Source organism: Hyla sarda, chromosome 2 (assembly GCF_029499605.1).
Source record: "Hyla sarda isolate aHylSar1 chromosome 2, aHylSar1.hap1, whole genome shotgun sequence".
Taxonomy (NCBI): domain Eukaryota; kingdom Metazoa; phylum Chordata; class Amphibia; order Anura; family Hylidae; genus Hyla; species Hyla sarda.
In genome coordinates this window covers 35,361,304-35,379,465 of record NC_079190.1, presented here as the reverse complement: position 1 = coordinate 35,379,465, position 18,162 = coordinate 35,361,304, and the positions used below count along the sequence as shown (strand labels likewise).

The following is an 18,162-nucleotide window of genomic DNA, read 5'->3' as shown; positions in this document are numbered from 1 at the left end:
TGTTATGAATTTCAGGAAAAATTTGCTTTGCAACAAATGCGAATATCGCCGCAATTCAATTGCACAAATTGCTTAATTGAACTCCATTTAGTGTGGTCCAGGCTCCAGGGCATCTAAGATGGCAGCCCCACATGTCAGGACATGGGGCAAGGAACTCGGGAAGGAGGAAAGGCGGGTAGGTGGGATGACCCTGAATCACCTGGAGCATACAGCCTATCAGCAGCCAGCCACCCCATGTCAAAGCCCTATATAATCAGCGGCCATCTTGCGGCCACTCACATCAGCTATTGCAGAGAGTGATGGACAGATAGAAGTGTGTGTTGCACAAAAAAACATTTTTACAGCAGTGATTCACTTGAAGCTCAAATCCAGCCTAGAAGGACTGATAGGGAAGGGAGAGAAATTGAGAGGGAAAGTGCAATTTTGGGTGTATTACACAGTGACTGTGTGCTGCAGCACTGGTGTGTACAACAACTAAATAGGGAATAGTAGCCAGCTAGTTAGGGTGAGCAGAGCACTAAAAGCCATAATCACCTGCTTTTAGTGCCTAATACTGGTTGAGTAGTGGAGCGTATTGTCCTCTATTTAGTGTAACCTGTGCGTATATAGGTGGTGTACCATTTTGTTCCTGTTAAAGTCTTAAGGGCCTAGTTACTGTGAAAGGCCAACCAAAAGTACACACCTGCTGGAGTTGTAGACAAATACTGTTTTAAGCGTACTGGAGCACATTGTACTCCCCTCATAAGTGCATACTACGTACGTACATCTAAGTGGTGTACCATTTTGTTCCTGTTAAAGTCGCAAGGGCCTAATTACTGTGAAAGGCCAGCCAAAGTACACAACTGCTGGTGTTGTAGACAAATACTGTTTTAAGCGTAGTGGAGCATATTGTACTCCCCTCATATACGCACTAAGTATGTCAGGCAAAAAAGTGCAAGGACATGCACAGAGGAGTGGCAGAGGCCTAAATTTATCAAGCGCAGGCAGAGGTCGCAGCAGACTAGGGGCAAGTGGCAACAGAAGTCACAGCGAGAGGCCTGATTTCCCGGTATCAGCTAGCATTCGTGTCTCGACCAGCAACCCATCTGCCATCATCGATTGGTTAACACGGTCATCCACTTCATCACAAGTGATATCTGACACCCCTAGTCAACAGTCAGTGGGTTCCTCAGACACAACCTTAGTTGGCATGGCCCGGGAGCAGTCCCTGTCCTCCCATTGCATCTGTCCTATGCTGTTCCCTCCCCCACAGAAGTATCTTATTTTGTGGGTTCAGCTCCACTATTTATTGAGTACGATCTACTAGAGGACAGTCAGCAGCTATTGCCCAGCCAAGAAGTGGAGGAGACATCCGCCGCTTCCTCCGCTAGGCAGGAAAGTAGTGATGAGAGGGGTGTGGTAGGTGGTGTTGCCAGTGTTCAGGCTCCTGAAGCAGACACTGTTGAGGAATCAATGACGTGCAGACACAACATAATGGAGATGAAGCTGATCACACTAGGGAGCCGGGTGCAGTAGGGGTTTCATCATCATCAGGAGAAGAGGGTTGCAGGCTGTCTCATTCTGCCGCCACCTCCAGGCTGTGCCATTCAGCCACTATATGGTCTCCTCATGCTGCCGCCACCTCCAGGCAGTGTCATTCAGCCACTATATAGTCTCCTCTTGCTGCCGCCATCTCAAGGCTGTGCCATTCAGCCATTATATGGACTCCTCATAATTCTGCCACCTCCATGCGGTGTCTTTCAGCTACTATATGGTCTCCTCATGCTGCCACCACCTCCGACTGTGTCATTCAGCCGCTATATGGTCTCCTCATGCTGCCAACACCTCTACGCTGTGTCATTCTGCCACTATATGGTCTCCTTATACTGATGCCACCTCCAGGCTCTGTCATTGTGACACTCTGCAACAGTGATTCTAATAGCGACACCTCTAATCTGCATGTCATACTGATAACAGTATTATTTCACTAATCCAGCAAACACCCTTTGCTTGTGACAGCAAGGCAAAGTGTTCTACACCCCTATTGAGGCTCTCTGTTGGCCAGAATTAGCCCTTTTAAATAGAGATTCGCCGCAAATAAATTCGGAATGAACCAATTTTTTTTGGGAAAATTCGGCGAATTGGCCAAATCAAAATAAAAAAAAATGTACTCATCTCTAATTATTACAGTACCTTTTTATATGTGTCATATTATTAGACGTTCTTGTAAATTATTCCTAGCCACTTCTTCCACATTCTTAAAGACTATTCTATAGAGTTCAGCTCTGAAGGACAAGTGGAGGCTCAGTGTGATTTATTTTCTTTTCTTTTTCTAATTTGTGACTATTCAAGCTGTCGCTTCTGCTTTGACATACAGAACATTTACAAAATGACATTCTGGGATTTGCACAGTGGAAAAGCCTTTGTTGAGAGCTAAAAGTGAGCTGAAAAGACCATATGTAGATGCAGCTCCCCCCCCCCCCACACACACACACACCCAATATAGAACTGGCAACATGGTCATGATCAAGAAATTGTGGGGAACCATTCACAGATGGACAGATTGAAATGCTTTGGTGAGAAGGATAGAAGAAACAGCAGAAGTGAAGCACCACATGCTACCACTAAAATTGATGGACCAATGGGCTTGGGTTAAAGTGGTACTCCGGTGGGAAAAAAATGTTTTCACATCAACTGGTGTCAGAAAGTTATACAGATTTGTTAATTACTTCTACATGAAAAAAAATCTTAATCCTTCCAGTACTTATCAGCTGCTGTACACTACAGAGGGAGTTTTGAAGTACTTTCCAGTCTGACTACAGTACTCTCTGCCGACACCTCTGTCCATGTCAGAAACTGTCCAGAGCAGGAGTGTATCCCCATAACAAACCTTTCCTGCTCTGTACAGTTCCTGCCAAGCAGGTTTGGCCAAGTTTTCCCTAATGTGTGTGTGGGCATGAACGGCAGGAAGCAGGAAGAAGTGCTGAGTACCAGAATGGAAGAATGGAAGCTGTTAGAGATCGGAGCAGGTATACAATGTTTATGTTTTGATTTTTGCAGCACACAGGGTCCCTTCTACACACACATGCACATATATATATATATATATATATATATATATATATATATATATGGGGGAATATGCAAATCAGCTCATTACATCACCTTTTCAGGCAATGTTCCCTGGTATCAGCTTAGCTCCAGTTACGGAATATAAAAAGCTAATTGGGATCTATGCCAAGCCAGAACTCTCTCTCCAGAAGGAAAGAGTACCCATCTGCAGACAGCTGTTTCGGGGTACTTGCCCCTCGTCAGTACAGAGCAGGGTGAACTGGCTTAGGCCCCTCATCTCAGCCAAGCCAGTTCACCCTGCTCTGTACTGACGAGGGGCAAATACCCCTAAACAGCTGTCTGCAGATGGGTACTCTTTCCTTCTGGAGAGAGAGTTCTGGCTTGGCATTAATCCCGATTAGCTTTTTATATTCCGTAACTGGAGCTAAGCTGATGGCCCTTGAAAGCTCTGTCACACCAGGAGTGGTGAACTCTCCCTGAGTTAAATACTCATCCTATTTATAATATATATATATATATATATATATATATATATATATATATATATATCTTGACAACCTATGTAAAAAATGACTGTCATTCAAATGAACTTATATCATGTCATATAGTCGTGAAAAGTTAAGATTGGTCGGGGTCTCAATCCCTAGCTGTCTACCCAATCTGACTGATCTGCTCCATAGACTTTAATGGAATGCACCAGCCAGGGGGTGAAGCGTGCTAATGTGTGCTTCACTGGGCTATGTCTCAATTCTTTAAACAAAAAAGAAACGTGTTCACGTGTTGTTCCTTCACCAATACAGTAAGGCTATGTTCACACAATGGAATTTCAGTGCGGAAGTCCGCATTTGGAATTCTGCACATTGATTCCGCATTTATTTCCATCAGATTCGGCTGCACTGTTCACATAGCAGACTTTCTGTGCCTGAAACATGGTGCAGAAATTAAAATTCCTGTATCCGCAGAAAGAATAGACATGTCTATTCTTTCTGCAGACTGCACACAGAAATGCATTTCCAAGCAGTCCTAGTGCCAGCAGAACATGCCGGCGCTAGGACTGCTTGGAAATGCATTTTTGTGTCAGGGGGATGTCAGCATGGAGATTTCCCCCATGTGAACACATAGCCTAATGGTTCTTTTTGAACCCTACATCCATACATATCATACGTCACTGAGGGTTGCTTATTAAAAATTTCCATCCACCCCATCAACTTTCAAACATGAAATGAATCCCTGAAATAATGTAATTCATATCTCTCATCATAACTACGTCCACAGTAAAAAAATTGCGATAATTGTGTCTTCCATTGTATGTGTTTCGCTAAAGCCTTATAACAAGTGGAGCAATTATTGGAGCACATGGTTGGGATAGATTGTGAGAGTTATCAGACAAAAGAGATACAGAAATTGTGTTTGATCATGAAAAAAGCAGCTATTAGAGGCATTTAATGCCGCGAGACCTTAGGTGCAGATGACTTGCCATTTCCTCTAGGTGAGCACCAATTATGACTGTTGTCTTTTCATTTACCTCAGTGGAGGGAGACAGCCTTTGAATGTCGCTCTTCTCCTGGGTAAATTAGAGTCCATTATTATCAGGAAATGTTCGTGTTTTCAAATTTAAAGCTAATCCCCCCAAAAAAACTGTTCAATAGTCTACACTTTACAAACTTTTTTTCCAAAAGTTTAATAGAGCTAAAAGGTCAATCTTTCACCTTAAAGGGGTACTCCGACCACAGACATCTTATTTCCTATCCAGCGGCGGGACTCCCGCAGTGTTCATGCCGCACCCGGCATTCTAATCTGTATGTTAAGAACGCTCAGTTTCTGCGGCCGGAGATGTGATGTCATACCACGCCCACTTGTGACGTCACACCACACCCCTTCCATTCATGTCTATGGGAGGGTGCGTGATGGCCATCATGCCCCCTCCCATAGACATGAGTGGACAGGGGATAAGATATTTGTAGGAGGAGTACCCCTTTAACACCTGATATTACAGAACATTTACAGGGTTTTACGTCTTCTTATGAAACAATAAATATGGTGTACCTGTGTAGCATGTTCTTGTAGAAGTTCCCCCAACCAAAAATTGTGGTGGCCATCCCTAAATTACCCCAGCCTACAATACAGTGATCCCTCAACTTACAATAGTTTCAACATACAATAAATGTTTTTTTCTGAACCATTGTAACTTGAAAACATACTCAACAATGGCTGGAAGAACTGACCAATCAGAATGGGCATTTACTGGTAAAACCCCTGTTTTATTGAAGTGCATGCACTGACTGGTGTCTGGTAGCGCCCCCTACAGTACAGGGAGGTATTACATGTTCTGTACTCTTTACCTGTACCAGGGTTAGCTGCTCCTTTGGACACCAGGTGAGGGCGGCTCCATTACTTTTTAGGACATTGCGTGTACTGTACAGGACCATGAAGAAGCTCCTGTCCTCTACATAGACAATGATTACAGCTCCCAGCAGATCTTTATTACTTTTATATGTAAGGATTTGCTTTAACTGTATTAGTTAACTACTTATTTTTCTTTAATCCTCCCTTTTTTCCTTTTTTTTTTAAGACATTTTTGTGGCTTCAGAACCAATTACCAGGTTCTGGTCTCAACATATAATGTTTGTCCTGGAACCAATTAATATTGTTACTTGAGGGACCACTGTATTTATTTTAAAGGAATTTTATGACCCATAAAAATAATTCTATGTTTCTACAACATACAAGAAATACACTAAATTTAATGGTCTCACTAGAACTTGTGATGTTTGGTCAGTGATGTCCCTAAAAGGCCAGCCATTGTCAGTCTTGGTCCTGTGGCACTAGACAATGGGGGAGATTTATCAAACTGTGTGATAAATCAAACAGCAGCCAATCACAGCTCAGCTAACAAGCTCTGGTAAAGTGGAAGCTGAGCTGTGATTGGTTGCTGTGGGAAAATCACAAAAACATTTTTGATAAATCTGGGCCAATGTCTCATCGCAGACAAATTGCGCTGACTATAGGTGGAGGAAGGGTTCAGAATTTCAAAGATGTGTACATAGGTATCTTAGTTGTCAACATGTGGAGCAAAAAAAAAAAAATATGTTCACATATAGTAAAATCAATTATATGTTCGCAAATATAAGAAACTTTGTAATATAGCTTAATAAAGAAAAATGCATCTTTCCACCCGTATCAGGCTTCTTATCTGCCCCACCCTAAAAAAAACTATAATTAACTCTGAAAAAACAGTTCAAATCCTTCTTAGGTTATGTTCACACAATGAAATTTCTGTGCAAATTCCATATTAGAATTCGGCAAAGAGATTCTGCAGCAATCCCATTGATTCCATTGGGATTCTGCTGCACTGTTCACAAGGCAGAATTTCCCCGCCCGATGTTCTTGGCATGGAAAATCAAATTCCGCTGTCCGCAAAAAGAATAGACATGTATTTTCTTTCTGTGGAGTTCGCACAGAAATGCATTGCCGTCTATGAGACTCCACATTTCCAAGCAGTCCTAGCGCCGGCATGTTCTGCCGGCATTCCGCTGTCAGTGGGATGTCCATTCTGAGTTTTTATGTGTAGACATTCCATCGTCTGAACATAGCCTTAGGAGAGGTGAAAGACTTTAAGCTTACCGAGGATTCAGATTACAACTGCCCATAGAGGCCTATGAATATAGTAGGAGGGAAGAGGGGTTGACCAGCTGCAGAGAGAAAGAGGCAGGCAGCAAGAGACTGCAGAGACACTATGGAAGCTTAAAATGGTTACTAGATCTTAGTAGTTTTATAATGGCCAGAAATAGTGCTAATCCTCATGTACCAATTGTACTGAAAAGCTTGTACCTGAAACAACAGGTTCACTTTTAGTTTTATTGTGTTTTTTTTCCCCTGCCCTGAAAAATCTGCTCCTTCAAGAAGGAGACAGACTTTCAGCTTACTAAAGTTACAGCTGCCTATAAAGGTCTATTGAGAGGGATGGTGGCAAAATGCAAAGAGGGGTCGAACAGCTAGAGAGAGCAAGAAGCAGACAGACAGAGACTGCAGAGACAATACAGAAGTTGAAAATGAGTAATAGATCTTATCCAGGTGTTTGATTCACAGCATCAACTGCTCAGAGCTGCTCTATAATGTCCTGTATGCTGTGGCTGCTTCTGGGGGGAGTGCTTTAAAAATATGGCGTTGAAGGATTTTTTTTCTGTGTGTGTACACAGTGTATTCAAGACAGTATAGAAACACTGAACATTAGAGATGAAGCCTATAGAGGGGAAAAACTGGTGAAAATGCCATTTAGAAGTTCTATAATGTTCAGAAATAGTGCAAATCCTCATGTACCATTTGTACTGAAAAGCTTGAACCTGAAACAACAGGTTTGCTTTTAGTTTTATTGTGTTTTTTTCATGAAAAGAGAGACTTTCAGCTTACTTAGGATTCAGGTTACAGCTGCCTATAGAGGCATATGAAAAGGGGAGGGGGCAGAGGGCGATGGAGGTTCGAACAGCTGGAGAGGAAGAGGCAGACAGTGAAAGAATGCAGAGACACTACAAAAGCTGAAAATGAGTAATGGATCTTAACAGCATAGACTGCTTAGTACTGGTCTATAATGTCCTTTATGCTTTTGCTGCTTCTAGGGTCCACTTTTGAGATATAGAGTTCCAAAACCTTTCTTCAGTGTGTGCACACAGTATACTGGAGGCATTTCCACTCACTAGCTCAGGGAAAACTGAAAATTATATATGAAGCCTATAGAGAGGAAAAACTGCTGAAAAATGCCATATATAAGTTATATAATGACCAGGAATAGTGCTAATTCTCAAATACAGTTTGCCCTAAAAAGCTTGTACCTGGAACAGCAGGTAGTCTTTTAGTTTTATTGTGATGTTGTTGTTTTTTTTTTTTTGTACTGTGAGCTGAAGGTTTTCTGTGCCCATTAATGGGGAGTTAATTAGCATATTTCTCCCATGAGTCATTGCTGAAAATAAGCAGGTCTCTTCAATAAGAATCATTACCTCCCTGAGCTGTACGCATTACAGAAATTGCTCACCACTGTGCAGGATTCCGTAAATTACATCGGTAAACAATCTTTGCTTTTCCTTCTCCCCTCTATGCATCAAGGCGGCCATGACAATAAGTAACCATCATGTGTTATGCTCATTTTTTAAATTTTCCCCTATTATCCCTTAATGAGATCACGAGCTGGCCGGATCGGCGTCTCCAGATGTCCGTGTTATCACCTCCCGTACAACAATGCTTTATAGGGGTCTCTTAGTGCAGAGAGTGGCGCATTTACACAATATATATCCAATGTCGTAATGAGGAAAAGCAAATGTTACGGTTATGGCACATAAGATGACTGTCTAAAGGGGTGGGAGAGCGAGGATTTTAGCAGCTGGTACAGAAGGCAAACAAGACAATAGCTCTGGCGCTCAGATATGTATCTCTGCCATGCCTGTACTTTGAGAAAAAGCAGGAGCTAAATAATTTACGGGGCCACTCTCTCTCTAGGGGGAGGTTGGGTTTTTTGTTCTATTTAGTGAGCTAAATACAACCTGAAGAATGGATACTAAATAAACAAAGAGATTCAGTACAGCCAGGACTAAGCTTAAAGGGGTTATCCAGGAATAGAAAAACAGAGCTAATTTATTTCAAGAACCGCTCCCCGTCTGTCTCCAGGTTGGGTGTGGTTCTGCAGCTCAGTTCTATTGAAGTAATAGGAGCCAAGTTGTAATACCACACACAACCTGAAGACAGACGTGGAGCTGATTTTGAAAGAAATTAGCTCTGTTTTTCTATTCCTGATAACCCCTCTAAAAATTAAAAAGAAACCATGGCCAAATATTATGTCTATGACTAGAACATCCAGTAAAACTGTGGACCTCAAGATGTTGTGATAAGCTCTAGCGTCCAGTCAAAAAAAACCTAGAGATGTCAGCCCTCAGAGAACCTGGGAGAAGAGCTCGCCTCTCTGACTGTTTCACACAGTTTTTTTCGGCCATGCAAAGTGCATGACTGAGGACAAAGGCAAGTGCGTCCTCCCCTTTCCAGTCAATTACCAGTTTTGTTGGGGCTTTAAGTTATTTAAGGGTTTGTCTGGGGAACAGAAAAGGTCATACCTGTTCTGTTTTGGGCACTTACTTCCATCCTCTGAATGTTTTGGAAGTTTACCTTCCAAGAAAAGAGGAGGCAGGTACCAGTCATGATCAATAAAACCACAACCACTGTTTTGATGATCATGACTGGCACCCGCCCCTCTCGTCTTTGAAAGTATACTTTCAAAACGTGCAGGAGGAGGAAGAAAGCGACAGAAGAAAAAACAGATATCTTTCCTGATCACCAGACAATACTTTTAAAGTTGATTTGATCTACGTCAAGACTTGCATTTTTCATTATTCCAAGACTATGCTTCAGTTCAGGTCGTACCAAAATTCCAAAAACTTGTACCCTACAAGAGTGTTTTAGTCAGCAATGATATTTGTTGGGGAAGTGATGTGAGAACCCTTAAAATTATACCGACCCTAATAGCTAACAGAAGCTTGTTCAACAATGACCTAAAGGGAGTCATCTATATCCAGGACCCCACAATTTCTAGAATGGGTCCCAGCTTTTCCCGCTGCATAGAGCGGTAGATGGCTGATGTTACATGCATTGTCTATAGGAAACACCGGAGTACATCGCTTGGGTATCTCCGGTGCTCCTATAGACAAAACATAGAACAAGTGTAGTATACAACTCCATGCAGTGGGAGAGCCGGAGTTCCAGTGGATTAACCCTCAAAGATCAGACACTGTGGATAGGAGATAAGTTGTTGAGTGCTAGATAACCCCTTTGAGATTGCAAATCTGTTCTGTACCAGAATGTGAAAGGGCAAGAACCGTTAATCAGATGTGTACAGATAAGTGACTCTTCGTTATGTATAATTTGGTTTAGCTGGTATGAGATTCTCTTTCTTCTAGAGGAGACCTAATTTGCATACTTTTTTTTCCCCGTGGACCATTGCCTGAAAAATAAGTCTTCATACCACAGTTATATCCCTTAAACCAGTAGAGATTGTAAAACCAGTAACTGCAAATGGAGAGTCCTTGTTTGCCAGTGTTCAGGGACACAGTTATGACACATGCGCCAAGTAGGAAGACAGAAGTATGAAATAATGGTGCATTGTTAATAGAGGCAATATAACCGATTTTTCTTTACATTACCCTTCTGTCAACATGAGTGCTAGATGTAAGATGATGGGATTGCAAGAACGATTTCACCTTTTTATTCTAACTATAGTCATTCAATGTACATAACATTTACAAGGTTAGTAGAAAGTCCTATGGTGATGTTAGACTTGTGTATATGGTCATTTATAACTTCAGAACAACTTTTAGAGAATTTCAGGCAAAAAAATCCCTCTGGGTCCCGTATAGTCTAATTAAAATATTTAACATTTTAACATTATATACTAGGCTTTAACTAATATTTCATCTGATACTTCCTCCGAACGATCGTATTTCCCACATACAAAATGTTGCAGCCATCATATTTCCAGCCAACCATAATATTATACTCCTACTCCTGTTACCGAAAATAAAATTGATATGAATCAAATCTTTAATTAGCCCAGAGAAAATGTAAAAATAGTCAATCACATAGACAGCATTGAATGTGAAAGATACAAGTGAGATAAAAGAACATTTATTAATTGAACAATTAAGTAATATCCTTTATTTTAATTAAAACCCTTCATCAGGTGACATTCAGCCAGATTTATTGTGACCAGAAAAAAAAAGATGTGATACTAACTAGTCCCAATGTTGAAATGCACTTGCCAATTTAATTAATACGTGCAATTTCAGCTCTCATTTGCATGCCACGTTTATGAGACAATGCAATAAATTCTGGCACACATCTTTAGACTGTAATATCTTTTTTATATAATTGACGTGGCTAATGAATCCCGGCTGGCTCATCATTAACTTGGAGAATCTTATTAATGACAGGTTGATGTAAGCAATATTCCAATGGCAGAGAGAGCTTTGAGTCATATATATATATATATATATATATATATATATATATATATATATATATATATAATAAAAAAAAGAAATTGTAAGGTACTAGAAAAAATATATAAATTATTTTATTTAAAAAAATTATTTATATATATATATATATATATATATATATATATATGCAAAAGAAGTAGCAGCACTCAGGTGTCAACGTGAAAAGATGTGTGGCTTTATTCACCAAGCATCAATAGCGACGTTTCGGCTGCCTCCCGCAGCCATTGTCAAGCCTTCGGCTTGACAATGGCTGCGGGAGGCAGCCGAAAAGTCGCTATTGATGCTTGGTGAATAAAGCCACACATCTTTTCACGTTGACACCTGAGTGCTGCTACTTCTTTTGTTTGGATTATCTGGGACTTTTTTTGGGACCAAGTCCATCTCCAGCGAGCACCTACCAGACCTTCTTACAGTGCTGCCCGAACTTTCTTTTAATATATATATATATTATAGGTATAAAATAATTTGTTCACTAAATTGATTTATTTTAAATGTCAGTAAATTATTTCTTACCAGGTCTACTGAAGGCACATTCACTATATAATATGGCTGTGGATGATGTTAAAAAAATAAAAATAAAAAAATAAATAAAAATAAAAACATACTCATCTCCTCTCATCCCAGAAAATGTTGCTCCTAGTGCCCACTTGTCCCCACTTCTTCCTGGTTCCTGGGATATCTATGGGAACTACCCTGCTCATCCAAATACTGGCCAAGGCGGGACATCACTTGGACCAAAGGGCAGTTTCTGTGAGTTCAGCACATCACAGGAACCAAGAATAAGCAGAAGGCCTCGGGAGTCTGATCCCCGATGTAACCAGTCCACTACATTCAGAAGCAAACATCTGCCAGTAATGACAGACATCGGAGATCGCTCTGATGTCCATCGTTTAACTGTTTCAATGCTGCAACCAATACCAATAGCGGCATTTAAACATTAAATGTAGATCATTCCTGGTACCAAGTGGGACCTTCGGTCCTATCCTCCCAATCATGCGATAAAATCATGGAGTGCCGATGGGTTGATGGGGAAACCCAAGGTTTCATGGAACGGCTTTAAGAGCACCTGTCATCAAACCATATTTTCTAAACTAACTCAGATTATATTCACTAACTACTCCTAACACCCTTCCTGCCCTTAAAAAATTCTGAGCTTTAAAAAACTCTGCATCATACCTTTCCCCTTGCACACATTGTGTGAGCTCCCGGAAGAAGAAAGTGGGCATTCTCCAGCAGGGGCGATGTTACTAAAGCCTGCAAGAGCTGTGCCTCGCCATGGCCCGCACTTTCTGAGTTTGGTCTCCTGCCAGGCGGGGAGGAGTCCAAACTAACTGTTTGACTTGTGTAGGGAACAGAACAGAGCCACCTAGTGGCCCTTTTTTCAGTCATTTTAAAAACATATAAAAGTTGAGAAGTTTAACAGTAAGTAAATAACAAAGTGTCTTATAATTACATAAGGAACAATGTATTAAAAGTTTAGTTTGGTGACAGGTACTTTTTAAGCACCGATTACATGGATTAATGTAATGCAATAGTGTTCCATTGATCTATGGAATCCATGGTGAAAAAAAATAAAAATAATGTTTAAAAAAAAATCCCCCTAACACATTTTTTGTTGGCTGTCCTGGCATGCTGGGTGTTGTAGTTTTGCAACATCTGGAGGTTTGCAGGTTGCAGACCACTGTCCTATACTTTACACGGATCCCACAACATGCGATGGTTTCAACAAACGATGGTCCATTTGGAACGGATTACCATTGTATGTTGAGGGACTACTGTATGACCTTGTAAGGACATGTGCCCAAGCTATCAGTTTAAGAATGCATCCCAAATGATGGCACACCAGAGGTGTAACTTGTAGCTTCTGGGCCTGGATGCAAAATCTGCAACAGGGCTCCACGTGCCATTTATAATACTGGTCTCTTATGGGGCAGATGTGCTTTGGGGCCCTCTATGCGACTGCTACCTCAGCACCCCCTACTGCCCCTATGGCAGTCACAAACGTCTATTTTAATTTTTGAATATCACCCCAATAAAATCATATTTTTCTCCTAACATTAATAGTTTTAGTAAAGAATGGTCAATGGGACATGACTTGACGAGACAAAACCTTCATGTACCTCCATACAAAATACGAGGTACACAGAGGTACTGTACCACACAGATAGTAAAGATGGTGCGTAAAACAGTAGACCATACAGCTTACATATGGTAAAATGATAGCCCATTATTATATTGCAAAATTTAATGCATTTTTTAATATTTTTTTTTTACTTTTTTGTATTAATTCAAATATTGTCCTTAAACTAATACAACCGTAAAATGGTTATTGTTCTAGTTGTTACTATTCATATTCTTTTATCATTATTGTCTAATTTCTAGGAGGTTCCATCAGCTTCCGAGGTTTATTCTTCTACGACAGATGGGGAGCCACAGGTTGTCTTAGCCTTTCTAATAAATAAGAAACTGTTAATTGATGGAGACAGGTGCAGATTATATTCCATCTATTCACATAAGGCAATATGTTTAGGAATGCTGCCTAATGTAATGGATTGTGAAGTGGAACAGTCAATCATCGTTTCTGGTAGATCGACTCTTCACAGGGAAAAATTGTTAAATATGCAGGTAAAAAAAAGTTTTGCATAAAAAGAGAGTAACATTGAAAAAACAATAAACTACACTCTATGCGACAAAAGGTTGGGTATCCCTTTACAAAAGAGGCATACCATATAGACTGTGGGGTGCCCCTTACAGTACCCCTCACCATGGTATCTACATTGCTGTCAAACAAGGGGGTGATGAATTGTACATAGAGGAAGAAAACTTGTTTTCTGGCCCAGAACCATCATTCCTTTGTGATTTTAGCTATAGACTTGTTATGTATTCCGGGCCATGTCCCCCTTCCCTGCCTTTTAATGTTTAACCCCTTAAGGACGCAGCCCATTTGGACCTTAAGGACTCAGACAATTTTATTTTTACGCTTTTGTTTTTTCCTCCTTCCCTTCAAAAAATCATAACTCTTTTATATTTTCATCCACAGAATAGTATGAGGGCTTGTTTTTTGTGCGACCAGTTGTCCGTTCTTATGCCATCACTCGCTTTACCATAAAATGTATGGCGCAACCAACAAAAAAACTATTTGTGTGGGGAAATTAAAAAGAAAACCACAATTTTGCAAATTTTGGAAGGTTTTGTTTTCACACCGTACAATTTATGGTAAAAATGACATGTGTTTTTTATTCTCTGGGCCAATACAATTAAAATTATACCCATGATTACACACTTTTCTATTACTGTTGCGCTTAAAAAAAAATCGCAAAATTTTTAACCAAATTAGTACGTTTAAGATCCCCCTATTTTGAAGACCTATAACTTTTTCATTTTTCCGTATAAGCGGCAGTATGAGGGCTCATTTTTTGCTCTGTGATCTTTACTTTTTATTAATACCATATTTGCTTATACAAAACTTTTATTACATTTTTTATTAATTTTTTTTTGGAATAAAATGTTATAAAAAAGCAGCTATTTTGGACTTTTTTTTCTTTTAACATTCACGCCATTCACTGTACGGGATCATTTACATTTTATTTTAATAGTACGGATATTTACGCATGCGGCGATACCAAATATGTATATAAAATATTTTTTTTACACTTTTTGGGGGTAAAATAGGGAAAATGGGACAATTTACGTTTTTATTGGGGGAGGGGTTTTTTCTAAATGTTTTACTTTATTTTTTTACTTTATTTTTTCACTTTTATTTTTACACTCTTATAGTCCCCATAGGGGACTATTTATAGCAACCATTCGATTGCTAATCCTGTTCAGTGCTATGTAGAGGACACAGTACTGATCAGGGTTATCGGTCATCTTCTGCTCTGGTCTGCGGGAAGGCAGATCAGAGCAGAAGACTCCCGGAAGACAGCGGAGGCAGGTGAGGGGACCTCCGTCTGCCACGCAGGATGATTCGATCACCGCGCCAGCGCTGTGGGCGATCCGATCATCCTGTTAAGTGATCGCGATGCTGCAGATGCCGTGATCTGTATTGATCACGGCATCTGAGGGGTTACTGGCGGACATCCGCGGGATCGCAGGTGTCCACCATTACCGGCGGGTCCCTGGCTGCGATCCACAGCCGGGACCTGCCGCGCATGATGCCGGCATCGCTCCAATGCCCGCGGTTATGCTCTGGACATAAATGTACGTCCTGGTGCGTTAAGTACCACATCACCAGGACGTACATTTACGCGTCATTAAGGGGTTAAAGAGGACATGTAGTGAAGCCCAAAATATTTTTTACGTTGTCTGGATTAACCATGTTTTTACAGTTTCTTGATGCGCCCTCCCGTTCCTGAGATATGAGGGTTTATAGTTTGTCTGACAATTCAGGGAATCAGTCAGATGGGCGTGACCTTCATTTTAATAATGGGGGTGACTATTAGGTGATGGGCGGGATTATACTGGATTATATAGGGGGTATGTATAAGGCATATACGCCCCTCATTGTATAACATTCACACCTCCTGACTGTATAATCCCTGCCATCACCCTTATTTTATTAAAATTAAGTTCACACCAGTTTAACCATTCCCTGAATATAAACCCTCATATCTCAGGATCGGAGGGGCGTATTAAGAAACTGTAAAAACGTGAGTGATCAGGACCCCCTAAACCTTTTATTGATAATGAAATCTCATTTTTGGGAGGTTAGTCACAGGTCCTTTTTAGTTTGCTTTTTCTAGTAATGAGTCCAGGCCAGATTTTCTTTTGTGCCCGGATTTAGGTGATGCTTATGTCAATTTAATGGCTCAGCTTCTAATCAACGGTGCTGAGTATATTGGTTTTGTTGGTATTCTGCTACCATGTGTTGTCTTTGTCTTTCACGGTCTGTTTATTTTGGATTCACCATTTGATTTCTAAAGTTTCTTTGGAGTATTAGGCCTCCTTCACATATATCAGTTTTCCAGCAGTGTTTCCCTCTGGCGTGCACTGAAGGAAAACTTATGCTAGAACTGATCCCATTTGTTTGAATGGGACAGTTCACAATCATCCGGTGTCTCAATTTGGATGCTGGATGGTTGGACACCAGACAAATGGACACGAGATGCTACACAACTGATGACAACTTAAGCACATTGTCATCAGTTGTTGCATTAGTTGTTGCATCAGTTATGTTGAGATTTAGGATGAGTTCACGGATGTCATATGCCGGACATATGTGAACTCAGCCTTACTGATTAGGGCCTGTTCTGCCTAAGTTTCCTGATTCTATTGTTGCCAGGTATTGCCTTCAGTCTGTGCTGTCCTGTTGTGTGTTTGTTGTTTGCACCTTATCTGAGTCTTCAGCAAAACTAATACATTCCCTTCGACCTTAAAGGGGTATTCCAGGAAAAAACTTTATATATATATATATATATATATATATATATATATATATATATATATATATATATATATATAATATATACTGGCTCCAGAAAGTTAAACAGATTTGTAAATTACTTCTATTAAAAAATCTCAATCCTTTCAGTACTTATGACCTTCTGAAGTTAAGGTTGTTCTTTTCTGTCTAAATCCTTTCTGATGACACCTGTCTCGGGAAACGTCCAGTTTAGAAGCAAATTCCCATAGCAAACTTCTTCTAAATTGGGCGTTTCCCGAGACAGGTGTCATCAGAGAGGATTTAGACAGAAAAGAACAACCTTAACTTCAGAAGCTCATAAGTACTGAAAGGATTAAGATTTTTTAATAGAAGTAAATAACAAATCTGTTTAACTTTCTGGAGCCGTTGATATATATAAAAAAGTTTTTTTCCTGGAATACCCCATTAAATACCTAATGGTGAGTTTCTATATATTTTCAGTTCTAACATTTAATAAATGCTTGTATCAATTTCTTGCACAACTGATATTTGATCCCACCCACCTTAAAGGTGTACTCCAGCCCTAAAAATCATATCCTCTATCCACAGGGCCTCTGGGACCCCCTGCAATCTGTGGATCTGAGCCCTGATTCTTGATGCTGAATGTATTTGTAGACGGCATAAGCTCCATTCATTGTCTATGGGAGCGTCGGAGATTTTCAAGCAATGTACTCAGGGATCTTTGGCGATCGAATGGAGCTTGTACCATCTACCACTACATCAGAAAAAAGGGTCAGGGTTCCTTTATAGAGATCGAGCACTTATCCCCAGGGCTCAAGTCCTGCAGGAACTCATGGGAACGGAGTTTACTTTTTCCACAGCAGGAACGCTGTTCCCATTAGCAGGAGTCCTGCAGGACCAGCCCTTAAAGTGGTACTCCGCCCCTAGACATCTTATCCCGGGGGTCCCACCGCTGGGGACCCCAGCAATCTTGGCTGTGGCACCCCAGACATCCGGTGCACGGAGTGATCTTCGCTCCATGCCAAATAACTGGCGAGGGGGGGGGGCAGAAGCTTGTGATTTCACGGCCATGCTCTCTCAATGCAAGTCTATGGGAGGGGGCATGACGGCCGTCATGCCCCCTCCTATAGACTTGCATTGAGGGGCTGTGGCCGTGACATCATGAGCCTCCGACGCTGCACCCAACGCTCTAAACGAATGCCGGGTGCTGCAGGAAGAAAGCGGGGGTGGATAGGGGATAAGATGTCTAGGGGTGGAGTACCCCTTTAAGTGGAAATCTTGGGTGAGTTCCCACACTTTTTTTCCCAGGACTTGACCCCTGCTTATCCCCTATCTTAGTTCTGAAATATCTGGAGGGTATAAGTTCTGGGGGTATTTGAGTGTCAGGAGCCATTGTTAGGACCGAAGAAAGGCAGCTGCTAGTGTCACTATCAGACCTCATACATATATATGGGGTCCATCGATGTAGGATGATATATATATATATATATATATATATATATATATATATATATATATACAATTTCAGACTTCAATTATAATGTAATTTCAGGCTTCACATATAATGTAAAACTTAAAAAAAGTAATAAAGCCTTCAAATAATAGGAAAATATGTATCCACAATAAGCATGAAAACAGACTTTTAGATACCATTTGCACAAATAACATTTAAGACAACATCCCTCACTGTTC

At 40.7% G+C, this 18,162-nt stretch overlaps 1 protein-coding gene across 1 annotated transcript in view; it reads right to left on the bottom strand.

Annotated features, from left to right (window-relative positions):
* CNTN5 (contactin 5) overlaps positions 1 to 18,162 on the bottom strand; it is a 1,441,523-nt gene that overhangs the window by 1,136,217 nt on the left and 287,144 nt on the right. The window lies entirely within an intron of this gene.